Raw genomic sequence first — 14517 nt, 5'->3', positions numbered from 1 at the left:
AGTAACAACTGATGAATTCAAGTGAAATTATACAAGAATTCTTTGACTTATTCTTTCAACTCTTCATAACATTGATATTATTTCAAAATAAAAAGTTAAAAATGTGTCCCATATTTTTCAGATTTTTTTTCTATAAAATGAAGCAGGCATAAATTTAAGAAATACCAATAATCCTTGCAAATGTATAAGAGCTTACCTGATTCCCAAATATGCCTCATGGTCCCTGGTCCTAACATCTGAGTCTGAGGCAGCACGTTGCTCTGAATCATCTCTACCAAACTTATGATGAGTGAATGTTCCCTGATAAGCTTCTAAGGGGGCACTTTCTGATTGCCTTCTCTGGTTTTGACCCTCATTACAAGATGTCCTTTTGAGCCTCTCCTGTCATGTTCTTTGACTTTTGCTGGTCTTTGGCCTCTCTAAATTATTGTAGTTTGCCCCTACCCACAAACACACCCAGGGCTCCGGTTCATGAGCTCGTCAACACCTTCCAGTGATCCCTTAAGTGCCCAGGGTCCTCCTGAGGCCAGGACTCTGTTCCTCCCTTGTCCCCCACCATTCCCCTTCTGCATTTGAAATCTGTGCACTTACAGACTCCATATCCTGCAAGGAACTTACCCCACTCCCTTTCTATCTCATGGTACCTCAAGCGTTTTCAGTTTCCTACTGTGTTCCACTTAGCTCTCCTTCTCTACTTCTGTTCATGTCTTTTCTGCCCTTGAGCATCCTAATCTCTCTCCATGACAGCTAGTATTATGTTGACCACTTTTTTGCCAATGAAGTAGAAAAAACATTAATACCATCCAACCAGCAGACTCCAGATTTATATCATGATATATATGTAATTATATTTTATGTGCAAATAAATTATGTATAATTGTATATGTATATATCATTGCCTTCAACTGGTCTTCTAAGTACTTTTTCTTACAACATAGCCAGAACTCAATCAATACATTTTTTCTCCCCTTCTTATTAAAACAGGTTGGGCTCAGCAACATAATGTGAAATTTAGATGCATTTTGTAATCTTGTCCTTTACACAATTTTACAGAAAGAATATATTATGTTGGTGTTTCAGAAATTCTCCTTTTGTGATTCTCATTGGAAGGCTGGAGGTAGCTGAGAGGATCGGATGTTTCTTCTCTCAGAACCCCAGAAGCTGACCTGAGGTATGTGATCTAATGTGTGGCCAGTTAGAGGCCTCTGGCAGGAACTTGACTTGTATAGCAAGCATCTTCAGAGAAACAAGGACAGGTGGACAGTCATCTAGAGTCCTATGCTCAGGGCTCTACCCCGATAGGTTCTAACCAGACAATCCCCTGGCTCCATGCGTGTCCTCACACACTCAGTCTCCCCTGCTTTCTTTTCCAAACATGTGACTCCACACCCTCAGCTGATTCTGAGAGCTACCTTCTTTCCATTAGATCTGTTTCTGACCCCCAGTTTCTGAATATGGCATATGTTATTTGTTTGACAAGTCCTGTAGATATGGATACTTCAGTGAGATATGAATATTCATATCTGATCTGATGTTCATACATGTTATCCTGTTATCAGGTACATGTCTAAGCCAGAATTAGAATTCCAGTTTACTGGCTTCAAAACCATTTTCTAAAAAAAAGAAAAAAAAATTATAATTCAGTGTTTTAAAAACATGTTTTATTTTAGCAATATTTTCAAATTTGTGAGCCACTCGTTGATATGCTGAAAGTAGGGGGAACAGTATCCGTGTTCTACAGCTGAACTCCAACCGCTGCATTCTTTGCTACCTCTCCATAAACTGAATTGATTGCTTTGGGGGCATATGTCAATGTGATTTCTCTTATGCCTGTAGAAAAAAAAATCATTCTCTTAGTTTTCCTCTGGGTGACCTTGGAGATGGTGCATGTTATTCTGTAGCCACGAATCTTTCTGCAAGAGGATAAAGGTGTTTCATGGTGGAGATCCACTAATGGGCAGGCCTAACTTGATATTTTGACGCTAACCTTTGTGAGGTTGATTTTTTTCTTCTCCCATTCAGAAAATGTCATTAGTATCAGAAAAAAAGGAAATTGCCTTAAAATGTATTTGATCAAAAAACTGTGCTGTGTGTGTTCTTCTTTTTGTGTGAGAGTTTGTGTAGGTGTTTCTGGCCCAAACACATTTGACATTCTGATAACCTGCAGGATTGGAAGTGCTGCTTCTGAAAGAAATGCATTGTGGAATGCAAAGAATGCCCTATTCAGGTCTTAAGTAGCACCATCTGTGTATCTCTTAAAAATGCGGGCGCCTTGAAAAGCTTTGTCCCTGAGAGAAAACTTGGCTTCCCACACCAGTGCCTAACAGCAGTGATGCTGCATGAGGCATTTTCCCTCGTGCCTTATGTGGACCTCTGAGGGGCTGCCTTGGGGAGGAGGCGACTTCCATCTACTTGCTGAAATCTTGGGAATAAGAATTCACTGCCTGATAAAGAAGGCAAAATCCCAGCTGTCAAAGCATGATTTCCAAATTAAAGTGGATAGGGCCCTTCTTCGTTTGCATATAAATTGGTCAAAATAATCACCAACAGGCAGGAAGAGTGCCTACAAGGCCAGAGCTGAGAATTTTTTTAAAAATCTATCTTGTCTTCTTTAGTCCTTTAGAATAGGATGTAGGTTGGAGGAGACTAGATGGAAAAGTTGAATGTTATTCTAGGAATTGTCCCAAATGTTCCCAAGGTGCCTCTATTACTATGTTACTCATAATAGTTTTCATTTGTGATTTAAGACTTTTCAATAATAAATATATATTTCAACCAACCATGTATCACAGCCAAATCTCCCAATGTAATACATTTAAAATGTATTTTAAAATAATATATACCTAGGTATTGATATTAATAAAATGTAATTACAATTAACACAACTTTTTCTATTTAAAAAATGCAATTCCTTATTAAAATTATTTAGCAGCCCTTAAAACCTGAGGATCAAAGATAATATATGATATTTATTGTACTGATTCCTGTTTTTTAGTTTGAAAATCTGTAGGTATTCCCAGAGCATAGTTAATACCACCAACTTTCCTGAATGTAAATTCAGTAAACAGAATCTAACCACCCTGAAGGAAGAAAGCTAGTCACTTTCAACTTGTGACAATGAGATCCTTGGTAGAATTTACACGATTATAAATCTCTGTTTTGTTCTTAGGACGTAATAAATTCTCTCCTTTTGTCTGAGTTTTGGATTAAAAATACTCAGAGCAATTCTCCCTTGATTAATCCCAAGAGGTTCCAGTCTCTGTTTGCACACTGGGTTGGAATCCCTCAGTGAGGGCTGCTCTCTCAAAGTTGGCCTACCCTCCCAATTAGAGCCCTGAGCTTCCCCAGGCACATGGTGTCTGTATTGTTCCTGCCTTTTGAAGCGTTGCACAGTATTTAGTGGGGGTACTTAGCACACAGCAGGTGCACCATGTTGCCAATGACCAGCATTTACACACTTCCACACTGACTGGCAAATAGAGAGTTGTCATATAGCTTCATTTTGCGGTTCTTGCTCAGTCTGGAAATTTATTTGATCCATCAACCTTGAATGTTAACTCCTTAAGTCTCCAGCAACAGATTTCTTAGATTATAAACTTTGTCCTTTGGGGCAAATTATTCTAGACCTCAGTCTTCTTGCCCAGAAAATGAGGGAGCTTACAGCATGATTTCTCAGAACTCTCTTAGATGAAAATTCTGGGATTTTGTGATACTCAGTGGCCTGCCCAGTAGCCATCTGAGCCTAGGTGTGTTGGCATATTTATCAAGTCCAAGTGCATTTTCCCTGCAACCACTCTCATTCTTGTCCTTATTTCCTTTGATGGAACTGAAAGTTTTTCCCTCTTTGAAGTCCTCTTCTCTCTGAGTTCAATCCAGTCAGATGTATGGTTCTCCAGCTTCTAACTGCACTGTCTTTCCAGTTATATACACTTCCTTGCTGCTAACACTGAGACTATCTGATTCAAGACATTACGGCTTTTTTTCAATAGATTATTAATTTTTCTGTTTATAGTTTCTTTCACACGCAGACCTACCATACACATTGCTGCTGGACCACTTCTCCTCATGATTGTATCATTTCCTTCTGTGGAATTCTATCATCTACCTAATTAAGTTGATAACTATTTGTATATACTTTGTAACAACATCCCAAACTACCTGTCCAGATATTTGCCTACTCTTCCCATTGTGTTTCCTGTTTTCCAGGCAAATACCTCACCAAGTTTCCTTAGTACAGGCCTTTACGTATGCCATTTACCCCAGCTGAAGCTTTTCTATCATTTCTACCTCTCAAATCTTGCCCATCATATAACTGTATCTCAATTGATACTTCTTCCATAAAGCATTCTGAGTCTTCTAATCAGAAGGTCAGATTCAGATGTGATCATGATTTCTTTTGAATTGCTACAATATTTTATTCTATTATTATCTGTATTATGGGTGTTTATATACTTATCTCTCTTAAAAACTTTTAAACACCCTATGTCTTACAATTGTGTTATACTCAAACCGACATGGGTTTGATCCTCTGCTCTGCTACTAATAAACGTGACCTTGGGCCACCTCCTCAATGTTCCAAGTCTGTTTCTTCATCTATAAAATGGGGAAACTGAAACCTGCCTCACACAGCTCAGTGCAGCAGTGTGCTTGCATAAAAGATACTGTTATTTGCTCCCTGTTCTTGATCCTCCTTTTTCTCCCCCTCAGCACACAATGTTTCTCCAGAATCTTGGAAATTTTATCAAAAAATCTATTTGAAGTAGCTTATTCTTCATCTTTATTTCAGAAGGGTGGACACTGGCTTGTCCACGGTCACGTTGCTAGAACTAGAACCTGAGGCCCCTGTTTCCTGTTTGTATCAAACTACTGCTGAGTCTCTAAAGGTCCCTGGGTTTAGACATGCATGAAACCTCATTGTAGTTTCTGAAAGTTCCTCCTTATGTTAGAGTGACTGACTGGTAGGTTTCAATTTTCCTCATTCCTCTGAAATTCCAGTACTGAAATGTTTCCACTTAGCTCAGCAGAATCCAGCAAAGCATATCAGAAACAGAAAAAAACTGTATTTGGGGGGTTCAGTCTGTAATTGATTTTGAAGAACCATAAAGTGCTAGTGTGAAAGAGCCAGTTCCCCATTTCCCTGAAGATGTTTCCTACCCAAATGACAGGCAGCTGGTGTTATAAAATGAAGGGACTGAGAACAGCCACTTAAAGGATGGCCACCACATTGTTTTTTCTGGGGTAGAAGAAACGGGAATGACTTTAACATCAAAGCGTACCCTGCCAGCAGCAAGAGCGCAGAGAAGGGAGCCTGTGACACTGCAGTTGTGCTTGTTAGCTTTATTATATGGCACATGGTTGCATGACTTGGACCCTAGGTGTGCCCCTGAGCTGCAAGGCTTCTTAGTCATGTAACAGCATTTCCAACACAAGAAGTGAAGGCATTTGGGTGTCACCAATTAGGTATTATCAGGACATGTCCCAACTTGCCATTTTAGTAAAGCCCTTTGGGGCTGAGAAGTTTGCTCAGAATAAAACCCCTGAAATTGCAAGTTCTTTGGAAGATGCACCCTCTGCCTGCTGGTCTTGGGATTTTTCTCTCCATGGGACTTAGCATGGTGCCCAGAAAACCAGGGTGGCACTGGGCTAAATGTTCTCTTGAAGACGTTCTGTGTCCAAGTTTGTTGTAGACAAGGCGGAATTTGGGTCTTTTCTTCCAGTTTCGTTTCAGCTCATTCTATGGGACTGAGAATCTGGAATGAAAAACCATGCTCCATTGATTCTTTTGTTCCATTTTGAAAGCTGGCTGGGGTCCTGATAACTCTTCAGTCAATGATATTCCCCTAGAACCAGACGCTTCCCTGGCATGCTCGGGCTGGAGGGAGGTGTTGGCGTCTCTGGCTCTCAGAGCAGAGTGCTGACCCTGGGCCTAGGGGTGAGATGGTGCAGGCTGATGCCTGGGCTAGTTTAGGGAATGCAACCGAACTGGGAACGTAGCATCATGTTCTTCTTTTTTGAGGCCTTGTTGGCATCTCCAGTGACAAATGACTTCCTTCAGGTGTCTGTCATCTCACCTTTGTCCTCTGTGGGTGAGGCGACTTCATCTTTAGAGTCCTAAGCTGCAGGAAAGGGATGAGAACGGACAGCCCCTAAGGAAATAAATCTCACCCAAGTTCTGCAATACGAACAGGTATCAGTGCTTCCAGAGAATACCTAATGTAGAATAAGTCTGGACTCATTCCAGTATGCTTTTGTTGAACTTTACCGTTTAGCTTAGCTCAAGAAGCCCTTGTCTTCTCTTTGGAAAGAATGGGAAAGTATTCATACCTCATTACTGGTTCTATCTGATAGACAGTGGGCATTCAATAATGGTTAGTTTCCTTCCCACTCCTGACATGACTGAAACAATCATGGAAGGCTCAGCTTAACAAATTTTGGAAGATTTCCCATAACCACTTATTTTTAGATTGCCTTTCTTTTTTATTGTCTTTGTCTTTTTTTTTTTTTTTTTTGCTTCGGTGCTATTTGATAATGTACTTATATTTTTACATGCTTTAAAACATTTGTTCATATAGCAAATTTTACTTTCATAATATACTATAGTTCTGATGTCCAGTGGCTCTGAATTCATTAATACCTACAGCTTGTAGGTTGAGAAAAGGCTGGTTCCTTTACCTGGGGGTCCATTTTTGTTGTATCTTGTGTTATAGAGAGATATGGAGCCTAGACAGCTGCAGGTTTTGTGTGCTAGACAATGCAGTGGAAAATAATCGGGACTGTAATCCATGCGGTGCTGCCCACAGTGTAGAGTTTCACTAAGACTAAGCATCTCTGTGTGGGGACTGCAAAACACCAACAGAATCACTTCTGTTCATTTTTTAATGTTAGTTCTATGCACACATTAAATTAAAGCAGTCTCCATGGATGAATCCTGGGAATCTGACTTTTCTTTTTAACAGCTAAGTTGTTTCTTGTGAAGAAAGTTTGAGAAATGGTATCCACTTCCTATTGACGTATAAGAAATGAGGATCCATTTGTTAATTTCCTAAATTAATGGGGTGCCTGCTCTTGGCTAAAAAAAGAGGGTAGTGCCTGAGTCTCCAAGTACAGTGGGCTATGCCAGGCAAGAAATAAGAATTTACCTCATAAATTTAGTATGTTTTCCTGGCATTTCTGATTTATTCCAGAACTTTGGACAAAAGTGAAGACATTTACAACAGTACTTTAAATTTTTCAAAATGAACATAATATGGATCAGAATATATGTTGCACATGACCTAAATGAAAATGACTCCAAAGAAATACAAAGCTTGTGGCAAGCTTCTGTAGCCTTCTCCCCTGGTATGGCCACTCACCCTCCTCCTGTTAGGATCACTTTGCAGATCAAGACTAGGATCCTCTTTTGTAGGGGATTTGGATGGCAGCATCAGGAGAAACAACAGCAAATGATCTTTTGAAATGTGCATTAAACTTTGTTAATGAAACACTCAAACAGTACTTCCATTCATCTCTTTATTAGAAAATCAAATACCAAGTCCATGACTCGGTAACAGATGGATTTTTAAAATCTACCTTCTCGAATATGCCTGCGAGGCAGTGAGATCCATCCGGTACTGTGGTATTCTCAGAAGCACCTGGGCTCCTGCCAATGATCCTGGAGTGGTGCGAGTCCTCATTTAAACAGGAAGCCTCTCCTCTCTTCAACCAATAATCCTTCACCACGTTTTGGGGATCTTCTAAATGACTTGAAATGATGGCCCTCTCTGCTGTAGTTGCTCAGCCATGTCCAGCTCTTTGCAGCCCCATGGACTGCTGCCCACCACGCTCCTCCGTCCGTGGGATTCTCCAGGCAAGAATACTGGAATGGGTAGGCATTCCCTTCTCCAGGGGATTGTCCTGACCCAGGGATTGAACCCTGGTCCCCTGCACTGAGGGCAGATTCTTTACCATCTGAGCCATCAGGGCAGCCGGCATTTAATTTAAAATGTAAATCTGATGTCGTTCTGCTTTCTTTCAGTTTTATCACCCACACAGTAGAACTCGGACCACATACTATTACATATGTGCTGTGGCTCCACCCTTGCCTTTCCAGGCTCACTTTTCACCTGGGTCCCCTGACTGTCTAAGCCAATTGCAGAGCCTCACATTTGTGCTTTCATGGGTCTTTACCACTGCGCATGCTCTTCCCCACCTGGTGTACCTGTCTTACCAATAAGCCCAAATTGCCTTCCCTTTGAAGTTTTTTGATGCCATGCTTCTACCTCTAGCTCTTAGAAGTAGCTCCTGCTCTCTTTTCCCTGTAATGATGTGAAAATGACTGTTTCACAGAAATAAACATTCTGTATTCTAAATATTTATTACTAAGTAATACCTATGCTTGAAGATGTCTTAAAGGCATTACTAAATAGAATTCACCTTACTATCTTTAATAGCAAGCCCAGAAGTTAGTATTTAATAGAAGGCAAAAAATATTGATATAAGAAATATTGAAATAAACTAATTATGTTAAATCTACACATACAAAGAAATAGAATTTCATCTTGTCAAAAGATGAGGCAGACATGGTCTTTTGGAAGCAAATCGACTTACGTTTTATTTTTTTTTTGTTTGAGCACTAGTTTTGTGATTTGAACAACTTAATCTTTCTGAGACTTTTTCCTCAAATTAGTTTTTTAAAAAATAATAATGCATACTTTATAGGCTTATAGTGGAGATAAATAACATAACTTTTTAAAAGTTACTATTATATTTGACACAATAGTCAATAAAATGTTATTTCCTTCCTTCCCCTTTCCAAAGACTTAAATAGAAAAAAGAATGTTTGCTTGTTTAATCCCAAGTCAACCAGAAAATTAAATTAAATGGAAACCCAAACCCCCATTTCTCTAAGCATTGTGGTTAATTGTTGTTGCTGTATATGTTTTGATAAACAACAAAGGCCCAGGGCCTCTGTTTGTGCTGATGTGGAGCTGGAAATGTTAAGTCCCCAACCGGTGTTCTTTATGATACACAAGAGCATCTTTACCCGCTGTGTAGAAAACTTCCCATATTTTCCATAATTGGGCCCAGACCCCAGCGCTCACAAGATCGGTACAATAATTAAGCCTGTCAGAAATCTGTAAGATTCAACTTTATCTGTGTAAAAATGACCTTGCACAGCTGGTCTGGTAACTGTGATACGCTGGGAAATTTCTGCATCCAACCATGTTTCTGAATCGACTTCCACCCACGGGGACAGGAAGAGCCAGTCAGCATGGAATGACATTAATCTTGACCATGTGGGAACACCAGGTAGTTTAGAAGTTGGAAATTCTCCACACAGTCACTGCAATTATTTTGCTTATGGGCTAGCATAGGCTGTTTTGGCTTGTTTCATTTTTAAACAGAGAGACTTTGTTTTTCAAAAGGATATATGAATTTCCAAGGATTTTCTGACCATGTTAGTTCTCTTGATGGGGTTGGAAACTTGTGTGAGAACTTGCAACAAGTAGGACCCATTCCAAATAAGAGCTCTGGGCTCTGAGTCTTAGTTGGAAAGCTATACACTACAGTCTTATGCATCCAGTGAGATGTAACTTGGTGAGATTGTTTGGAAATAATGGGCTCTTATTTTAAAGAAAAGACTGGAGAATATTTTTACAAATGAGGATTGTGAACAATCTAGACAAACTAAACTGTCAAAACCTTGCTAAAATTTAACTAAAGGAAATGAAGACTATGGGAATAGAAAGATATCCAAAAAAATAATTTAACTTGTTATTTTAGCCCAGATATTCTGATACTGACTTTTGGGCCTCATGGCAATTCTGGACCAAATGAGATTGCTTACACTTTTCTGTGAGTTATTTGATAAATGGATGTCAACTGACACTATTTTGTTTTAAGAACATGAGCCACAGTTGTAAGCTTCTACGGCGTGACAGAAGCATGGTCCAAATGCCAGAAATCTTTAGTGTGCACTCAGAGTTGACTTCTCATGATGCAGTGGAAGTTACAACTTCATTTCATAAACCTTCTTTAATGGAGACTTATACAAAATATAGGGCTTCTCAGGTGGCACAGTAAAGAATCCACCTGCCAATGCAGGAGACCCAGGAGATGAAGGTTCAATCCCCGCGTTGGGAAGATCCCCTGGAGAAGGAAATAGCAACCCACCCCAGTATTCTTTCCTGGAAAATTCCAAGCACAGAGGGGCCTGGTGGGCTACAGTCCATGGGGTCACAAAGAATTGAACACGACTGAGCCACTGAGCACACACACATATACAAAATATAAGGAAACTTCCTCCAAATTATGTACACTCAACCAGAAGTGAGAAAAGTGCTGCCAACTTGATTTATTCCTTAATGCAAAACCAAAGTGAGTTGTTTCTTAACCATATGACCATGTCAAGCATCGTGTTTTATTTCTTTTTTTCTTATGATAATTTTTTCTACAGGGAACTGAGGAGTATGTCCTGTTGAGAAAGTTTCATGTTTGCTTTGCCAATAATTCTCTTTGAGTTTAAATGTTATAATTAAAGTTGGGGAGGAAAGGAAAAAAGGTTAAACCAGCCTGCAAACTGTTTGCTGCTTTGACAGCTGACTTAAGAAAGTTTTCACTCACATGATGGCTAAGATATGGTACCCCTGGTAACATATATACTGTTGATTCTGTTTGATCAGACAGTAGCATTTATCTCTCTCTTTAACTTACATTTGTAGCTGTTTGACATTTATGAAATCACTGTAACTAAGCTTGCAAATGAGGCTTGTATGTGCCTGCCTCTCACTGTACCCGCTTCACCAACAGGAACATTTCGCCTATATTGATTTATTATAAAGATATAATACATGTACAGAATGAAAATTAAATAGTTCAAAAATGTTAAAATGAAGACATAAAAAACATCTCCTCCTTTCACTAACCCCATAGCCTTACTCATAAGAGGCAACATTTTTTACTTTCTGATCTTGTTTTTTATGGTTATAGTCGCAATGCTAAATTACATATATGAAACTTGATTTGTTAATTTGCCAATTTTAGATAATTTATCTATTTACTCCCAAATGTGAAATATGAAGAATCAAGTCCTTTTTCCATCTCTTTCATTCTTTTGATCTGTTGCTAATTTTTTCCCCTTCCTTCTAGGGTTGACTACAACTTTTAAGCAATACACATAAATGTTTCTTGATCCATCCCCTTAGACAGAATCCATTGACTTCACACTGTCTTAGATGAGAAATAAATGCATGAGTGTCTTTTCCTCCATTTCTCCCTCCCAACCTTGAATGGCTGTACCTTTGATTTCCCATCGCCAAAATGTATTACTTGCATTTTTCTCTATAACTGCAATGATGTTTTCTACTTTAAACTGATTAAAAAGCAATAAGCAATATTCACAATATATTTGCATTGCCAGAACCAAATGGTATAGTTATGCTAACAGAGAAAGAAATATGATTCTATATTATTAAGTTCTTGATGTTTGCCATTTCATAGTCAAATGGAGTTTCTTTCTCTGTACTCTAACTGGCACAAAAGTCATTTATGTTTTATTTAACTTCATATTTGGGCCATACTTTTCTTGCAGACTTTTCTGGTTTTTTCATACAAGAGATGAGGAGGAACAATTTACCTGACCTGTTCCACAGATGCTCATTAGCAAGTGCCTTGATTACAGCCCTTCCTCCTTTCTGGCTTCAGCATCAGCTGGACCTGCTGGGCACCTGCCAGGAAGGTAGCTGTCCCTCCCAGTGCCACCAACTCCCGTGCATCTTCAGAGGTCAGTATTCTCTGTTGGGGTCTATTCATCGTATGATTCTATCTATTTTCTTCTAGAAGCTTATCAACGTTTCTATTCTATTGGTGAATCTTATATTAGTCTAGATTCTCCAGAGAAACGGAACCAGTAAGATATCTCCATCTAACCCATACCTCTCTGAAAGTGAGACGTGAAAGTGTCAGTCACTCAGTCGTGTCTGACTCTTTGCGACCCCATAGATTGTAGCCCATCAGGCTCCTCTGGCCATGAGATTCTCCAGTCAAGAATACTGCAGTGGGTTGCCTTGCCCTCCTGCAGGGGGTCTTCCTGACCTAGGGATTGAACCTGGGTCTCCTACATTGCAGGCGGATTCTTTACTGTCTGAGCCACCTGGGAAGCCCTATGCCCCTCTATTCATTTATTACGAGAAATTGGCTCACTGGATTTTGGAGGTTGAGAAGTCCTAAGATCTACAGTCAGCAATCTGGAGACCCAGAAGAACCAATGATGTAAGCTCCAGCTTGGATCCAAAGATCTGAAAACCAGGAGAACCAACAGTGTAAGCGCCAGCGCAAGTCCCAAGGCAAGAGAAGACCAGTGACAAGAGAAGACCAGTGACTCAGCTTGGAAAGAGGCAAAGAGACAATTCTCTTAGCCTTTTGTTCTGTTGATGCCTTCAGTGAATTGGAAAAGGGGCTACCTCTTATCAGGAAGAATAATCAATCTTCTTTACTTGGTATACCAATTCACATGTTAATCTCACCCCAAAATATACTCACAGACACACCCAGAATAATGTTGAACTAAATATCTGGGCACCTTGTGGCCCAATGAAGTTGACACATAGAGTTCACATCACAGATCCCTTTCTTGTTTTCAGTTCCTTTATGTCTTTTGTGACATTTTTTGAGGTTTAGGGGGAGAGATAAACACAGTTCATCTTTTTGAACCAGAATCACTGCTTGCTTCCTGGTGCTAGAATGGTAACGAGTATGAATATTTATTCTCTGGGATAATGTCTGCTCACGTTCAGCCTGTTCCCCTTCCCTTTTGTGCTCTCCCCTGCATTTCAGGGTCTGGATGACTAGAAAATGTGTTCCCCAAACTCTTTTTCTGACAGGATCCTTTTAAATTTTGCCGGTAGAAAGCATGTCAGTGAGAGTACAAGGACAGCCCAGAGGGTAGTCTTTCTGCTTCTGGTTCCAGTAGGAGTTGTGGTCAACAGGTACAGCTGAACTGTGGGTCACCATGACCTCCAGCAGCCTCGGTGGATCTGGGACCAGCAGGAGACAGTAGTGGGGAGGACAGATGACCACGGGCTCCACATGTTGGTGGCAAACTCAGCAGTAAATCCATTATTTCTAGACTCTGTAAAGTGCCTCTGTTTTCCCTGCCACTCTACTACTCAGCCAAAATTTTTGCAACCGATTTTTTTGTATTTAATTCACCTCTGTTTGAAATTTTCAGAGCACTTATGCTTTCCTGACTGGACCATGACTGATATACTAACTAACATTACATTTCCTCTTTGAGATGATGCAATATATCTTAAAGTGACAGCATCAGCTCAAAGGAAAGATTTAGTGTAAGGGAAGGTCACTAACTTTTATTTAATGTGCACTGTTTCTACTCACAACAACTTAAAAGTAAATAATATTATCCTTATCTTATAGATGATAACACAGGGTAAGGTATGTTTAAAGAAAGGAAGAAAGTCGCTCAGTCGTGTCCGACTCTTTGCGACCCCATGGAATGTAGTCTACCAGGCTCTTCCGTCCATGGGATTTTCCAGGCAAGAATACTGGAGTGGGTTGCCATTTCCTTCTCCAGAGCATCTTCCCAACCCAGGTATTGAACCCGGGTCTCCCGCATTGTAGGCAGACGCTTTACCATCTGAGCCACCAGGGAAGTCCACGTATGTTTACTTGACCCAAATTGTGCAGTACAAGCTGATGTCCAAATTTAGAGACCTCTCTTTCATCTGAGAAAATCATACTGATGCTTGATAAAAATCCTAACTAGTTGACTTGGCATATGAATAGTTAACAGTCCCCTTAGTCCTTAAATTTCCAAAATTAAATGAGAAGCAGGTCTAATCACTTTATATTCTTGGATTTTGAAAAGGTGGTTAGGGGCTTCCCTGGTGGTCCACTGGTTAAGACTCTGCGCTTCCACTGCAGGGGCAGGGTTTGATGCCTGATCAGGGAAGTTCCGCATGCTGTGAGGTGTGGTCAAGGAGACAAAAAAAAAAAAAAAGAAAAGATAGTTGGACTTTGATTAAAACAGTCCAGAATTCAGCAGAGCCCTCCATTACTGACAATTCAGGCAGTGGAAGTGCTGGTTATTCTAACAGTTTTTAGTCACAAATATTTTTAAACAGCATGGTTTATATTTCTATCCATTTTTTATGGATTCAAATAAAAAATTAAGGGAAAGGAGAAGAGGGAACCTCTTGCATATCATCACATGGTAGCACCACTGCACGTGATGAAATGAACAAACAAGGTTTCACCTGCTTGTAGATTTCAGGTGAAGTCAGCCTGAGACTTTCTTCACATTGTGTTAGGATGACATTTCCTAATCAGCTATCCTCTCACTGACATGGGAGGAAGAGGATCAACCTTGGGAAGTTTAATTTCTTAGGAAGGTTTTTGGAAAAGTCACTCCAGGAAATTAGCAAGCATATCCAGGATTTAATGTGACAGATTTTATACACAGCCAAATTCCCTTTGGACTGTAATGTGCCAACAAAGTTGTTCTTAAGTAAAGAGCTCTTA

The 14517-nt window shown here is 39.9% G+C and overlaps 1 long non-coding RNA gene across 1 annotated transcript in view; it reads right to left on the bottom strand.

Moving 5' to 3' along the window:
* Nucleotides 1-5911: 5911 nt before the first annotated feature.
* LOC138433959 (uncharacterized) overlaps nucleotides 5912-14517 on the bottom strand; it is a 78605-nt gene continuing 69999 nt past the window's right edge. Inside the window, exon 4 of the long non-coding RNA XR_011254537.1 lies at nucleotides 5912-6116. This is a non-coding gene — a long non-coding RNA (uncharacterized lncRNA). The remainder of the gene's footprint in view (nucleotides 6117-14517) is intronic.

The sequence above is a fragment of the Ovis canadensis genome, chromosome 2 (assembly GCF_042477335.2).
Source record: "Ovis canadensis isolate MfBH-ARS-UI-01 breed Bighorn chromosome 2, ARS-UI_OviCan_v2, whole genome shotgun sequence".
Classification (NCBI taxonomy): domain Eukaryota; kingdom Metazoa; phylum Chordata; class Mammalia; order Artiodactyla; family Bovidae; genus Ovis; species Ovis canadensis.
The sequence above is the reverse complement of the archived record's forward strand: the minus strand, read 5'-3'. Positions and strand labels throughout refer to the sequence as shown.